Source organism: Nycticebus coucang, chromosome 16 (assembly GCF_027406575.1).
Source record: "Nycticebus coucang isolate mNycCou1 chromosome 16, mNycCou1.pri, whole genome shotgun sequence".
NCBI classification, from domain to species: domain Eukaryota; kingdom Metazoa; phylum Chordata; class Mammalia; order Primates; family Lorisidae; genus Nycticebus; species Nycticebus coucang.
In genome coordinates, this window is record NC_069795.1 from 47915852 (window position 1) to 47930972 (window position 15121).

Consider the following 15121-nt stretch of genomic DNA (forward strand, 5'->3'; position numbering starts at 1 on the left):
GGGAGTTTGAGACTAGCCTAAGCAAGAGTGAGACTCTATCTCAACAAAAAACTGGAAAAATTGTCTGGGCCTGGTGGCATATATCTATAGTCGCAGCTACTTGGGAGGCTGAGGCAGAAGGATTGCTTTAACCCATCAGTGTGAGATTATAAGGAGCTATGATGATGCCACTGCACTCTAGCCCAGGTAGAAGAGCAAGACCCTGTCTCAAAAAAATAAGTAAGACACATACGGAGATAGATACAGAATACAACAACTTGCAGTAACACAGTAATTTCAAGGTTTGGTATACTGGCTATCTCTGGGAAGTAGGATGGGGGGGAAGAAAAAGATCCACAGCAAATACGCAGCCAAGCATAATGTTTATATGTGTCAAAGCTAGAAAGAAACATATTTTCCTTAAAATATACATGTTTTCCTTAAAAATGCTATACTTTCTATACTCTATGATTTCTGCATTTTTAGAGTATTTTAAAATAAGAAGTGGTAAGCTTTGGGATGAGAAGAGCAAACTGAATGAAGGTATCCCATGGCAGGAACAAAAGCCAAGAGAAGGAAAACACAGAGTTAAGCCTGTATTAGTTGGTATTGTCAAAAAGGCTCCAGTCTGAAGATCCAGAGACCAGGGTCTCTTTAGTCTCAGCTCAATCTCTATCCAGCTCTGTAACTTTGGGTGAGTTACTGTGTATCACTACATCTCAGTTCTTCCATCTCAAAAGAGAGCATATGGAATCAAAGCATTTCCATGTTTGTTGTAAATGAAAGATTTCCTACCTGATGAATTTATATACACTATGGCATTTTTATTACTAAAATCTGGGTAAAATATGGGTGGTTTGACAAAGAACATCTTGAGATGGGTGATCACATCCAAGGAACCGGCAGACACACAAACACATACAAAACCTCTGTAGTAACTGATTTTTACTTAAAATCATCCCTACCCATTGTTTGAGTTGAAAGATAGCTACAGAGCCAGGATGGGAGAGAGCACCTTCTAAAGCTAATCTGAGATAAAATTTTGTGCTGGAACTGGATTTGGAGTCCAGGCTCTTTGTGGCCCTCATGAGACCAAGCTCAGTTTCTTAGCCACATGATCTTCTTGCGTAACTTAACTCACTCCGTGGTTAGCTGTTACCGTACATATTCAGAGCTATTATTCCTTAAAAGAAGCTCTTTAATACCACAGAATTATGGTAACTGCCCGTCCTAGTTTAGAAGCAATTGTAGACCATGGAGTATTTCCTGACAAAAAAAGAAAAAATGGCCATACAAATCTCGCTGCTCCTTGCCTATGCCAAAGTGGCCACAAGTGTGCACAATTCAGAATTCCCTTCACAGATGCTGCACCAACTTACAAATGCTGCTTTTGTCCTATGTGCAAAATCAACTCTGAGGACCACCCGGGTTTTCTACTCTGATTCATTTCTTCAGACACCACTTGGCACGTCTTTGAGAGCAATGTCTTCTTCAATAAGAACAAACCACTTACTTCTGATGACATGAATTCTTGAGTAGGACTCTGACTAGAACACACATTGCCTAGGGCAGCAGACTGGGTTCTTTGGCTCTCCCTTGAGCAGCCCTACTTTCATGTCCCAGTTACTCAACTTTGAGCTCAGCCAAAAATTATCTCAAGCCAAGTTCTTTTGAACAAAAAACACTCAGAAGTCTTGCTTGCTTCAAGCCAGTAGAAGACTCCAGCCGGATATTGGACCTGTCAAGTAATTCTAATAACTAAAAGAAGAACATATTAGATTCTTGTTCTCATTCTCTGTAGGGCTGATGCCACATTCTTATAAGCCATGCCTAGGTGGAATTTTTATATTTTACTTTAAATAATATGTTTTAGTATTCTACATATATGCTGATATTTCAGAATATAGTTTGCAATTGTATGTGTAGTCCCAAAGATCCATTGGAGGAACTCATTCATGCATATATCATTCTCTATTTTAGGAGAGAATATTCTAGGTGTTGTATAACCATCTGTAGTTCTCTACGGGACTACATAAGTAGTCCTGGATATTTCCCCAAATTCTTTGAAACTTTGATGCCAGGTTCATGGTTTTCTATTCCAACTCATTGAATGTTCATGTGGGCAAGATAGCCAAATTGGGATTTCTAGTTCCTTTATTTTTCCATCTCTAATCAACAACTTTCTCCATTTGTCACCATGTGGCATATGTCACCAAATAAATTGCTCCAACTTTAAAAATAACAAATTCATGCTCCTCATTCCTGTCATGATCTCTAATATTTCTAATTTATTTATTCATGGCCATTGCAGTACCTTCAACCACAATTGACTCTTCTATTAAGTACATCAACTCTTTTACTTTCCTCTAGTTTGTAAAACTATCTTTGTTCTTCATTTTCTGATAAGATTACATGATCCAGTAAGTGCTTTGAAAGAACCATGACATTTCTTGTCTTTTCTTGTCAGAACTCTAATACTGCATCAACTCAATTATCTTCTTAGAAAAATTGCCCCCACTGTACATTTGTGATCAAAAAACCTTTTCTTTCTCTGGTCAACTTCACCTTCTACTTCCTCTAAAGATTATTTCAAACTTTCTTTTCTATCTTTGCTATGGTCTGGATGTTTCCTCCCTCAATTTCATGGTTGAAACCTATCCCCTAAGATGATGTTATTAAGAGACAGGGTTTGGAGGAGGGTTTAGAGGAGTTCTTAGATCCGGAAGATCGATCCACATGAATAGGATTAGTGCCTTTATAAAAGAGGCCCAAGAGAGTTTGTGTGGCCTTCCATCATGTGAGGACACAGCTAAGAAGCACCATCTATGAGAAAGCAGGCCCTTGTCCCAAACCAAATCTGCTGGCATTTTGATATTAGCCTTCCCAAGTTCCAGCACTGTGAACATTAAATATGTTTTATTTATAAGCTATCCAGTTCGTAGTATTTTTACTATAGGAGTCCAAATAAACTAAGACAATCTCAGACCAATCTCCAAGTCTCATACTATGGCTATTGATTTTTAGCTGATGATGTTGCCATTAACATGAGAGAAAAATAAAATGCCCTTGAAGAGAAATCAACTAAATTGCTGACTGTTAACCCTCCTACCTGAAACTGCATGTACTTCTCCTCCTTTCCTGTTAAACCAGAAAAGACTCCTCTCCTACCTACAGTGCCTCTTCCTTCCATCTGGCCTCTGGCTTCTCACACTTTTGCTTTCTTTGTAAACTTTCACTTCCCTGACTTGCCCCTGAATCATTAATCTTCCACTTTATGTTAGATTTTTCCCATCATTGTCATCGTCACCTAGTCTTCTAACCATTCCAGCCATTCTTCATTTCAGTAATATTCAGTATCTATATTTTTTAGTTATTTAGGTCTTCTTTTCTGTGCTGGTTCTGTTCATGTATTTTATCCATATCTATGCAATTCTCTTTTTCTTATTGATTTATTTGTAGATTTTAGATACAAATCATTTGTCAGTTAAACACTGCAGTAAGTGTTGTCAGTTTGTAGTTTCTCTTTTAGATTTGTTTATAGGGTCTTTTGTTACACAAGAGTTTTTATTTCTGCAATAAAATTTATTTTAGGTTTATTTTATTTTGCAATTCATAATATTAGGGGGTACATGTGTTTTGTTTACGTACTTTGTTTTTTGTACAAAATGAGTCAAGGTTATAGGCATGCTCCGCACCCAGTCATCATGTACCTTACCCAATGGGTGTGAATTTGCTCATCCCCTACTCCTCCCAGCTTGATTTTCACTGAGATTTACTTTCATATGTGTACTTAAGTGCTGATGGATCAGTTCCAACCCATTATTGAGTCACGTGTTTATTTCTCCATTCTTGTGATGTTTCACTTTGAAGAATAATCTGCAGTTCCATCCAGGTTATCACAAAAGACACTAGATTGCCATTTTAAATTATCGCTTAGGAGTACTCCATAGTATGCATATACCACATTATATTAATCCATTCATGTATTGTGGGCACTTGGGTTATTTCCACATCTTTGCCATTGTGAATTGTGTTGCTATAAACATTCCAGTGCAGGTGTCCTTCTTCTAAAATGACCTTTTTTCCTTTACATGTATTTTCACAATAAAATTGTGAAAGTGAAGTTAACAGGCTTTCTTTTTATGGTTTATGCATTTTGTATCTTTTTTAACATGAGAAAATAAAACTCTTTGTTTTCTCATGTAATGAAGATATACTTAAATATTTTCTTCTAGAAATTTCAAAGTGTTACTTTTTATATTTTCTTTAATTCCAATAGATTCTTTTAGAATAGTATAAACCAAGAATCTAATTTCACTTTTTCTTATAGCTAATTATTCATCAATGTTTATTGAGTTGCCAATTTATCCTCAAAGATTTACAAAAGGAATTTAGTAATCTACCAAATCTCAATATTTCCTTGAGTGTACTTCTACACTTTATTTTCTGTGTCATTGGTTGACTTTCCAACTGTGCATCAATATCATACTGATTTTATTACTATATCATTATAGCTTTTTTCCTGTATATTGATATCTGGTAGAGTGATTTCCTGTACCATTTCTTTCTTCTTAAACTCTTTTTACTCTTGTTGGGTGATTGCATTTTCATTAGAATTTTTAGTTACTGATTGTCAAGATCTAAAAAATTTTATTAGATTGTTAAAAGAATTTTAAGAATTTGTAGGTAAATTTTGCTTTAATAATTTATCTTTTGAATTCTTTTTGATTGAAAAATTATACTTATACACATTTTGGGGGTACAATATGATATATTGATATGTATACAATGTGGAATGATTAAATTAAGCTAATCAACATAGTCATTATCTTGCTTAACTATCATTTTTTTTTGGATAATTTGTTTTTTCTTTTTTTTATTGTTAAATCATAGCTGTGTGCTGGTTTCATATACAATCTGAAATATTCTCATCAAACTGTTCAACGTAACCTTCATGGCATTTTCTTAGTTATTGATGTAGACATTTGTATTCTGAATTTAGTAGGTTTCGCCTGTATCCATTCTAAAATGCACCGTAGGTAAGGCCCCGCCCATTACCCTCCTCCACCAAAACCTCCCCCCTCCCATCCCCTTCCTTGGCCCTTTCCTCATAGTCTTGTGCTATAGTTGGGTTATAGCCTTCATGTGAAAGCTATAATTTAGCTTCATAGTAGGGCTGAGTACATTGGATATGTTTTCTTCCATTCCTGAGATACTTTGCTAAGAAGAATATGTTCCAGCTCCATCCATGTAAACATGAAAGAGGTAAAGTCTCCATCTTTCTTTAAGGCTGCATAATATTCCATGGTATACATGCACCACAATTTGCTAGTCCATTTGTGGGTCGATGGGCACTTGGGCTTCTTCCATGACTTAGCAATTATGAATTGAGCTGCAATAAACATTCTGGTACAGATGTCTTTGTTATATTGTGATTTTTGTCCTTAGTAAAGGACAAAAAACCTAGTAAAGAAATTATAAGATCGAATGGCAGGTCTATTTTTAGGTCTCTAAGTATTCTCCAAACCTCCTTCCAGAAGGAACATATTAGTGTGCATTCCCACCAGCAGTGTACAAGTGTGCCCTTTTCTCCACATCCATGCCAACATCTCTGGTTTTGGGATTTTGTTATGTGGGCTACTCTTACTGGGGTTAGGTGATATCTCAAAGTAGTTTTGATTTGCATTTCTCTGATGATTAAGGATGATGAGCTTTTTTTCATGTGTTTGTAGATCGTGCATCTGTCTTCTTTAGAGAAGTTTCTCTTCAAGTCCCTTACCCACCCTGAGATGGGATCACGTGTTCTTTTCTTGCTAATATGTTTGAGTTCTCTGTGGATTCTGGTTATTAGACATTTATGGGAGGTATAACCTGCAAATATTTTCTCCTATTCTGAGGGCTGTCTGATTGCTTTACTTACTATGTTCTTGGCTGTGCAGAAGCTTTTTAGTTTGATCAAGTCCCAGTAGTGTATTTTTGATACTGTTTCAATTGCCTGGGGAGTCACCTCATAAAATATTCACCCAGGCTGATTCCTTCAAGAGTTTTCCCTGCACTTTTTTCAAGTATTTTTAGTTTCATGTCTTAAGGTTAAATCTTTTATCCAGTGAGAGTCTATCTTAGCTAATGGTGAAAGGTGTGGGTCCAGTTTCAGTCTTCTGCAGGTTGCCAGCCAGTTCACCCAGCACCATTTGTTAAATAGGGAATCTTTTCCCCACTGGATGTTTTTAACTGGCTTGTCAAAGATCAAATAATGGTAAGTAGCTGGATTCATCTCTTGGTTGTCTATTCTGTTCCAGACATCTACTTCTCTGTTTTTGTGCCAGTACCATGCTGTTTTGATCACTATCAATTTATAGTACAGTCTCAGGTCTGGTAGTGTGATTCCTCCAGCTTTGTTTTTATTGCTGAGTAATGTTTTGGCTATTTGAGGTTTTTACTGATTCCATATACAATGAAGTATTATTTTTTCAAGATCTTTAAAATATGACAAGGGAGCTTTAATAGGAATTGCATTAAAATTATATATTGTTTTTGGTAGTATAGACATTTTAACAATGTTGATTCTTCCCAGCCATGAGCATGGTATGTTTTTCCATTTGTTAACATATTCAGCTATTTCTTTTCTTAAAGTTTCATAGTTCTCTTTGTAGAGATCTTTCATGTCCTTTGCTAGATAAACTGCCAAATATTTCATCTTCTTTGGCACTACTGTGAAAGGAATAGAGTCCTTGACTGTTTTTTTCGGCTTGGTTTTTGTGTGTATATATAAAGGCTACAGGTTTATGGGTGTTGATTTTGTAGCCTGAGACATTGCTGTATTTCTTTATCACTTCTAAAAGTTTTGTTGTATGTCTCTAGTGTTTTCCAGATATGTGATCATATCATCTGTGAAGAGAGAAAGTTTGATCTCTTCTGACCCTATGTTGATACCCTTGATCGCCTTTTCTTCCCTAATTGCAATGGCTAAAACTTCCACTACAATGTTAAAGAGCAATGGAGACAACAGGCAACCTTGCCTGGTTCCTGATCTAATTGGAAATGATTTCAATTTAACTCCATTCAATACAATATTGGCTGTGGGTTTGCTGTAGATGGCATCTATTAGTTTAAGAAATGTCCCTTCTATACCAATTTTCTTAAGTGTTCTGATTATGAAGGGATGCTGGATTTTATCAAAAGCTTTTTCTGCATCAATTGAAAGAATCATATGGTCCTTATTTTTTACTTTGTTTATGTGCTCAATTACGTTTATAGATTTATGTACATTGCACCAGCCTTGAGAGTCTGGGATAAATCCCACTTGGTCATGGTGTATAATTTTTTTTGATGCGTTGATGGATTCTGTTTGTTAGGATCTTATTGAGTATTTTTTGCATCAATTTTCATTAGTGATATTGGTCTATAATTTTCTTTTCTTGTTGGGTCTATCCCTGATTTGGGGATCAAGGTGATGTTTGCTTCGTAGAATGTGTTGGGTAATATTCCTTCTTTTTCTATATTTTGGAAGAGGTTTAGTAATATAGGTACTCGTTCTTCTTTAAAGGTTTGGTAGAACTCTGATGTAAAGCCATCTGATCCTGGGCTTTTCTTTATAGGGAGAGTTTATATAGTTGATGCTATTTCAGAACTTGATATAGTCCTATTCAACATTTCCACTTCATTCTGGCTAAGTCTTTGTAGGTGGCATACTTCCAGGTATTGGTCGATTTCTTTCAGATTTTTATATTTCTGAGAGTAGAGCTTCTTGTAGTATTCATTAAGGATTTTTTTAATTTCTGAGGGGTCTGTTGTTATTTCATTGTTACCATTTCTGATTGATGAAATTAGAGATTTTACTCTTTTTTTCCTGGTTAGGTTGGCCAAAAGTTTATATATTTTATTGATCTTTTCAAAAAACCAACTTTTTGATTTATCGATCTGTTGTATAATTATTTTGTTTTCAATTTCATTTAATTCTGCTCTGATTTTGGTTATTTCTTTTCTTCTGCTGGGTTTGGGGTTGGAGTGTTCTTCCTTCTCCAGTTGCTTGAGATGTCCCATTAAGCTATTAACTTCCTGTCCTTCCATTTTCTTGAGGAAGGCTTGCAGTGCTATAAATTTCCCTCTTAGGACTACCTTTGCAGTATCCCAGAGGTTCTGGTAATTCATGTCTTGATTGCTGTTTTTCCCAAAAATTTGGTGATTTCCTTCTTAACCTCGTCTATAACCCATCTATCCTTCAGCATAAGGTTGTTTAGCCTCCATGTTTTTGTATGGGTATTCAGGTTCCTGTTGTTATTGAGTTCAACTTTTATTCCATGATGGTCTGAGAAGATGAAAGGAATAATGTCTATTTTTTTAAATTTGCTGAGGTTAGATTTGTGGCCCAGGAAGTGGTCGATTTTGGAGTATGTTCTGTGGGCTGATGATAAGTATGTCTATTCAGTTTTGTTGGGACGAAATGTTCTATAGATGAAAAGTATGTGTACTCAGTTTTGTTGGGATGAAATGTTCTATAGATGAAAAGTATGTGTACTCAGTTTTGTTGGGATGAAATGTTCTATAGATGTATGTTAAGTCCAAATGTTGATTGGTTAAGTTTAAATCTAAGATTTCTTTGCTTAGCTTCTTTTTGGAGGATCTATCCAGCACTGCTATAGGTGTGTTAAAATCTCCAACTACTATGGAACTGAAGGAAATCAAGTTGCTCATTTCTGTTAGGGTTTCTCTTAAAAATTGAGGTGCATTTTGGTTGGGTGCATAAATATTAATAATTGAAATCTCATCATATTATTACCTTTAACAAATATGAAGTGTCCCATCCTAATCCTTCCTTATTTTGGTTGGTTTAAAGCCTATTGTGTCTCCAAATAGGATTGTCATGCCTGCTTTTTTTCTGCTTTCCATTTGCCTCGAGTATAGGTTACCATCCCTTCACCTTGAGTCTATATTTGTCTTTTAATGTTAGATGCGATTCTTGTATGCAGCAGATATCTGGCTTGAGTTTTTGTATCCAGTCAGCCAAACTGTGCCTCTTTAGAGGACAATTTAAACCATTCATATTAATTGAGAATATTGATAAGCCTTTCAAGAGTCCGGTGGACATTTTTAATCCTTTTGCGACTGTGTAAGTTGTAATTTGATCAAAATTTTCTGGGTGGGTTTACTTTTGTGGTGGAGGATTATGCTGGTCTTTATGGAGGATAGGTCTGAGAATATTCTGGAGAGCTGGTTTAGTTATGGCAAATTTCTTCAACATGTGAATGTCATTGAAGTATTTAATTTCTCCGTCATAAATGAAACTCAGTTTAGCTGGGTACAGGATCCTGGGTTGAAAGTTATTTTGTTTTAGGAGATTAAAAGTCGATGACCATTCTCTTCTAGCTTGAAAGTTTACATCAGAGAGATCTGCAGTTGTTCTAATATTCTTGCCCTTGTAGGTGATGGTTTTCTTTCATCAGGCTGCTTTCCGAGTTTTCTCCTTTATATTAACTTTAGTGAAATTTATTGTGATGTGTCTGGGGGAAGTCTTATTTTGGTTGAATCATGCTGGAGTTGAAACCATCTGCTATCTGAATTTCAGAGTCTCTTGGCATGTCTGGAAAGTTCTCTTTCATAATCTCATGGAGAAGAGACTCTGTGCCTTGTGAAGCCATTACATGGCTTTCAGGGATCCTTATAAGACCAATACTGGTTTTCTTTGAATTATCCCAGAGCTCTCTGACAGAGTGATCTGTTTTTGCCCTCCATTTCTTTTCCCTCTTTGAGAGTTTGGGAATTTTGAAAGCTTTGTCTTCAATGTCAGAAATCCTTTCTTCTGCTTGCTCCATTCTGTTACTGAGGGATTCAACTGTGTTTCTCAGATCTTTGAGGGCTGCAACTTCTTGTCTTAATGTGTCAAAATCTTTGGTCATTTGGTCTTTGAACTCGTTGAATTCTTGAGATATCTTTTGGGTTACTGCTTGGAATTCTAATTCATTCTCATTTACTATCCAGATTTTGAATTTGATTTCTGACATCTCAGCTATTTGTTTGTGCATGGGATCTTGTGCTGTGTCTGCCCCATTGATCCTTGGGGGAGTTTATCTACTCTGTTTATTCATATTGCCAGAGTTTTTCTGTTTATTTCACCTCATGATTGTTTTTCACTGTTGCTTCTGGCCATCCTCAGAGTTGGGGAGGTGTCTCTCCATGATTAGACCTCAGCAGAATCACTCTATTATTGCTGGATCTTTGTAGGGAGTGACCCTGTGTAGTTCCTCTGGGGCTGCCCCAGCTAGGGAGTTCTGGTTGTGGAAGCAGCTCTGGAGTGTGACACACCCAGATCTAGCAACAGAGTGGGAGGTGGTGCATACAGTTCTGGGAGTGCCTGGCACCCAGTGACATTGGCACAGAGAGCCCAAGACTCCAGCAGTCTCTGGCCAGGAGAAGGGCTCTGCACAGAGGCAGGGAGGGCTCCAGAGGGCACACGGCTACCAGAGTCCCTGGCCAGATGAGCGGGCCGGTATGGAGGCAGGGAGGGTACAGGATGGAGAACACAGGGTTGCATGGCTCCTGCAGTTCCTGGACAGGGCATGCAGGGGTCCAGAGGGCATGGGTCGCAGGTGGGGGGGTCATAGCACAGCTCTTATGGAGGTCTGGGTGGTGCCAAGCCCAGGAGTTTGAGGTTGCTATGAGCTGTGAGGCCACGGCACTCTACCCAGGGCAACAACCCGAGGCTCCAGTGTGCCAAAACTGGTCTCATTCTGCCCCTGAGGTTTAAGTGACCCCTGAGGTCACTCCTGCTCAAGGCAGCTTAGTCCCCGCCTTTAGGCTGCTCAGTCACTAGGTTACTAGCTCCCACCTGATCCTTGCTCTGTGACCCTGATGGCGGAGCTTGCCAGGGCAGTTCTTTCACAATGGCTCCCTGCAGCCCACAGCCAAACACTATTAGCTCCGTCCAGCTCAGCGGCTCAGTCTGGGGTCCTAGACAATGCTCAAAGTTCTCTGCACTCCTGCTCAAACTCTCCCCAAGGCAGTTTAACTTAGTGCCAAGTCCAAAAACACAGAAACAGTTCACAGGTAAGGCCTTTCCAGTTTGCAGCCTCACTGCTGCTTGTACTTATAGCTGCCGGTGGGATTAGGTCAATCGAACACATGCAACCACTTGCCAGTTTTCCACTGTTTTTATCCTCCTTTTGGGGTCCAGAAGTCCCTTGCTAACTCCCTGTATCCTCAAAGGGATGATTATAGGCAGATCCCACCAGCCAGAGATGCCTGCAGTCTTATCTCCCCAGACTCACCGTGCCCAGTTGCAGGGAAGCTTTTACTTGGCCACCATCTTGCTCCCAAACTATCATTTTGTATGATAAGACATTTGAAATTTGCTTTCTTATTATTTTGAAATATAGAATGCATTATTATTGACTATAGTCACACTCAGTCTTGTGACAGATCTCAAAACCTATTCCTATTTTTTGTCTGAACCTTTGTATTATTTGATCAGCAACTAATTCCCTAGTCTCTACTTTTCATTCCCCCTAGCCTCCTGTAACCACCACTCTGCTCCATACTGCCATGTTATTAACTTCTTCAGTTCCACATACATGAGATTGTGTGTTATTTATCTCTGTGCCTTACTTAGCAGGCTGTCCTCCAGATTCATCCTCTTTGTCAAAAATGACAGGATTTTCTCCCCTTGTAAAGGCTGAATAGTATTCTGCACACCTATATACATTGTCTTTGCTTACTCATCCATCTGTAGGCACTTAGTTTGATGTGCCATTACTGGTTCTAGTATGTACAGCCTAAATGCAAACACAAGAGAGAGGATCCCAAAAGGGAAGAATGGCCCCTGGCTTATAGCCAGTGAGGTAGGGAGACCACAGACCCATGAATCACAAGATGCTGGATCCTGAAGCTTATGCCAAATGTCCCTCAATAAGAGCCCAGTTGGTCAACATCCTGGTTTTGGCCTTTTGAAATCCATGGTAAAGCAAAGAGCTGAGTCAACTTTTCACTAATTCTAGCAGATCTGGGCTTCCTTATTGTACAACTTTCTTTAGTTTACATATTTTATTTTATTCCATAGTGCAGGTCTGCTAGAAATAAATTTCTCAGCTTTTATCTTTGTCTATCTAAAAGTTCCTTTAACTTTTCTTCATTTGTAAAGCATATCTTTCACTGGAGATAGAATTTTAGTTTCACAGTTTTTTGCTTTCTTTCAGCTCATTAAAGATATTTTTCCAGCAATAAGCCACCATTTTTATGCTTTCCCTTTGTGTGAGAACTTTCTGGTTCTTTTATTATTTTTTTTCTTGACTGCTTTTATGAATCTTACTTAATCATTCATGTTTGGCTTTTTGACTATGATTTCTTTAAGAGTCATTTCCTTTGTATTTATTATATCAGGTTTGCTGAACTTCTTAGATATATAGGTTAATATTCCTCAGTTTGGGGAAATTATAGTCATAATCTCTTTAAATATTTCTTTTGTCTCATTCACTTCCTCCTTTCCTTTTGTAACTCTATTTAGGTTCTATAGATCTTGAATGGTCTGTTCAATTTTTGTCACTCTTTTTTTTTTCTGTTGGTGTTTTGGTTTGAATAATTTCTATGTTCTGTCTTTAAGTAAACTTATCATTTCCATTGTACAATCTACTGCTAAGACTATTAAATAAATTCTTTATTTGTTATTTTTGTAGAATTTAAATTTCACTGTGCCTTGCATCTTTAGATTGATTTATTATAGCATTGGTTGAATTTAGTTAACCTCTGTTATCAAAATTTTTTGATGGTGAGATGGGGACTTTTCCATCAAGCGAGGCTTGGAATCTGGGCATTGGAAGACTGTAAAGCCCTCTTCATTCTTTATGTTATCAGCTTTAGTCTCTTTATACTTTAACAATGAGCTTTTTAAAGCATGAGGGATAGCTCTCTGCTTTAGGGTACAGCTGCCACCTCTTTGAGTCAATAGGGAAGTTGTACTTTCTCCAGTCCTGCCTTCTGATCCTCTAAACCTGGGAGAATCTTTCTCTGTCCTATTTCCTTGTCAACCCCTCAAAGACAACTGTAGTGCAGTGCAGGTGCAAAAGCCCATAGAGAGAAAGGGAGTTCTCAGCTGTCTGTCTTTGGTGCATAATTCCTGTGCACTTTGTGAAGGTAATAGTTGGTGGGTGGGTGCAGGCTCTCTCTGTGGCTTGGGCACCTCAGGATTACAACACATCATTTCAAGCCAAAGGTGGCTGACTATTTGTAATCTGGTGATAATTACCCTGGAATCTCTTTCTTATTTTTATTTTCTTTATTGTTGTCCCAGGTTATAGTACAGTGGTGTCAGCCTAGGTCACAGCAACCTCAAATTCGGGGCTTCAAGGGATCCTCTTGCCTCAGCCTCCTAGGTAGCTGGACTATAGGTGCCTGCCATGACATCTGGCTAATTTTTCTTTCTTTCTGTTTTTCTTTCTTTCTTTTTAAGTAGAGATAGGGTTTTCTACTTTGCTCAGGCTGGTCTCCAACTCTTGACCTCAAGCGATCCTTTCACCTAAGCCGCCCAGGGTGCTAAGGGTATAGGTGTGAGCGACCATACCCAGCCCCTCTGGAATTTCTTTTTGTTGGATTTTTTCTCTTCTTACTGCTTATTAATGAAATATGGGTTGAAGGCAGCTTTGGGTTTCTTTGCTTAGGTTTATTTGTATTTTCAGCTCTCTGATGTAGCTGAACAGAGCTTTGCTTTATTTTAAAGAAATACGGCAGAAATTTTTCTCTACTCAAAAAAAGTTCATGATAAACTCATTCTATATAATAGTATATAAAGGAAAAAGTGTAGCTTTCCTTAAGCAGTTAGTCTTTTTCGACTCTGACTCAAGGTGATTATAAATACAGAAATTTTAGAAATCATCGTAATTTCCTCCCAGTTCTAATAACTCAAAGCTATAATTTCTTTGTTCCCAATTTTTGTGTTTATGTCAACTTTCTAGCTTTGTTGTTTAACATGATATTAACAGACTTTTTATTGTAAGTTTGCTTTGGTCAAGTTTTATTCTTGCAAAACCACGTTTTATAATGAAAGAAACATGATATATTATACAACATATCCATGTAAACAAAAACCTTTTTACCTTCTAATAATTTGAAAAATTAAAAAAAGTCAAAACAAAAAATTCCATGAAATTTGGTTTTTACAGTGCATAGAAAAAGTTATAGATCAGTAGCAAAATCACAGAAGACCAAAATTTTAGGATCTTTTTAAAACCATGTTTTCAGGAAGTCTGAGATTATTTCTACTTCTTTTTCTTTGCTCTTGATTAGATTATTCCATTTTCTAGAGCCAAACAGGCATTTTCTTCTTCTCTTCTTTTATAATATGAACTTTTCTTAATGATAAATTTATGGCATTGGCATAAGGAATTCTTACTGTAGTAAAGCTATTAGAACATGTGGCATGTGGGTTTTATTACAAGTATGGTCTGATTTTACACTAGAGTCACAAACTATGAATTTAAATCACAACTCTCTTCACCACAAAGAATTTTTAACTTCTACCAGATTGATATCCATATAGATGAAGTAGAGCTTCATCAAATTTTATTAAATCATAATAATTCTCAGATAATATTGAAATGGATTTTTTTCTCTTTTGCCAAATCTGAAGACAAAAAAAGAAAGAAAGAAAACAAAAGAAATTGGGCATCTAAAAAGCATAAGTTTTTTTAAGAGCCTTTGTCAATCTGTTGCTTATATTCGGCAACAGAATATAAGCAACAGATTGAATTTGGTGGAAGACCTCAAGCACTAACCATTATCACTCTCTGCCCTACATTTTGTCTTGCCTTGACCTTATCCACTGAATCAGTGGATATCATACCCTCCGAGCACAAACTGTCTTTGGTCTCTCTGTGATTCAGTGCAGACCCATTCCAAGGGAGAGCAGAGACCCAGAGCTAGGACAAAAACCTGACTCTAATAGAAGCTTTGATCTTGGTTGCAGTCTTGGCTTCAGCTTTATATGGAATTCTGATGATCCCCCTTTCATGAGGCTAATAGCCCTTTATAACTCAATTAGTGATTTATTTGGTTTAGCCATCTGCTCTCTAGAGCAAATGGACCTTAAAAAGCTGTCAGTCCTTTATAAGTCAGTGTGAATTAGATATGTTTTCTTTATGAGTCACATGAATAAACA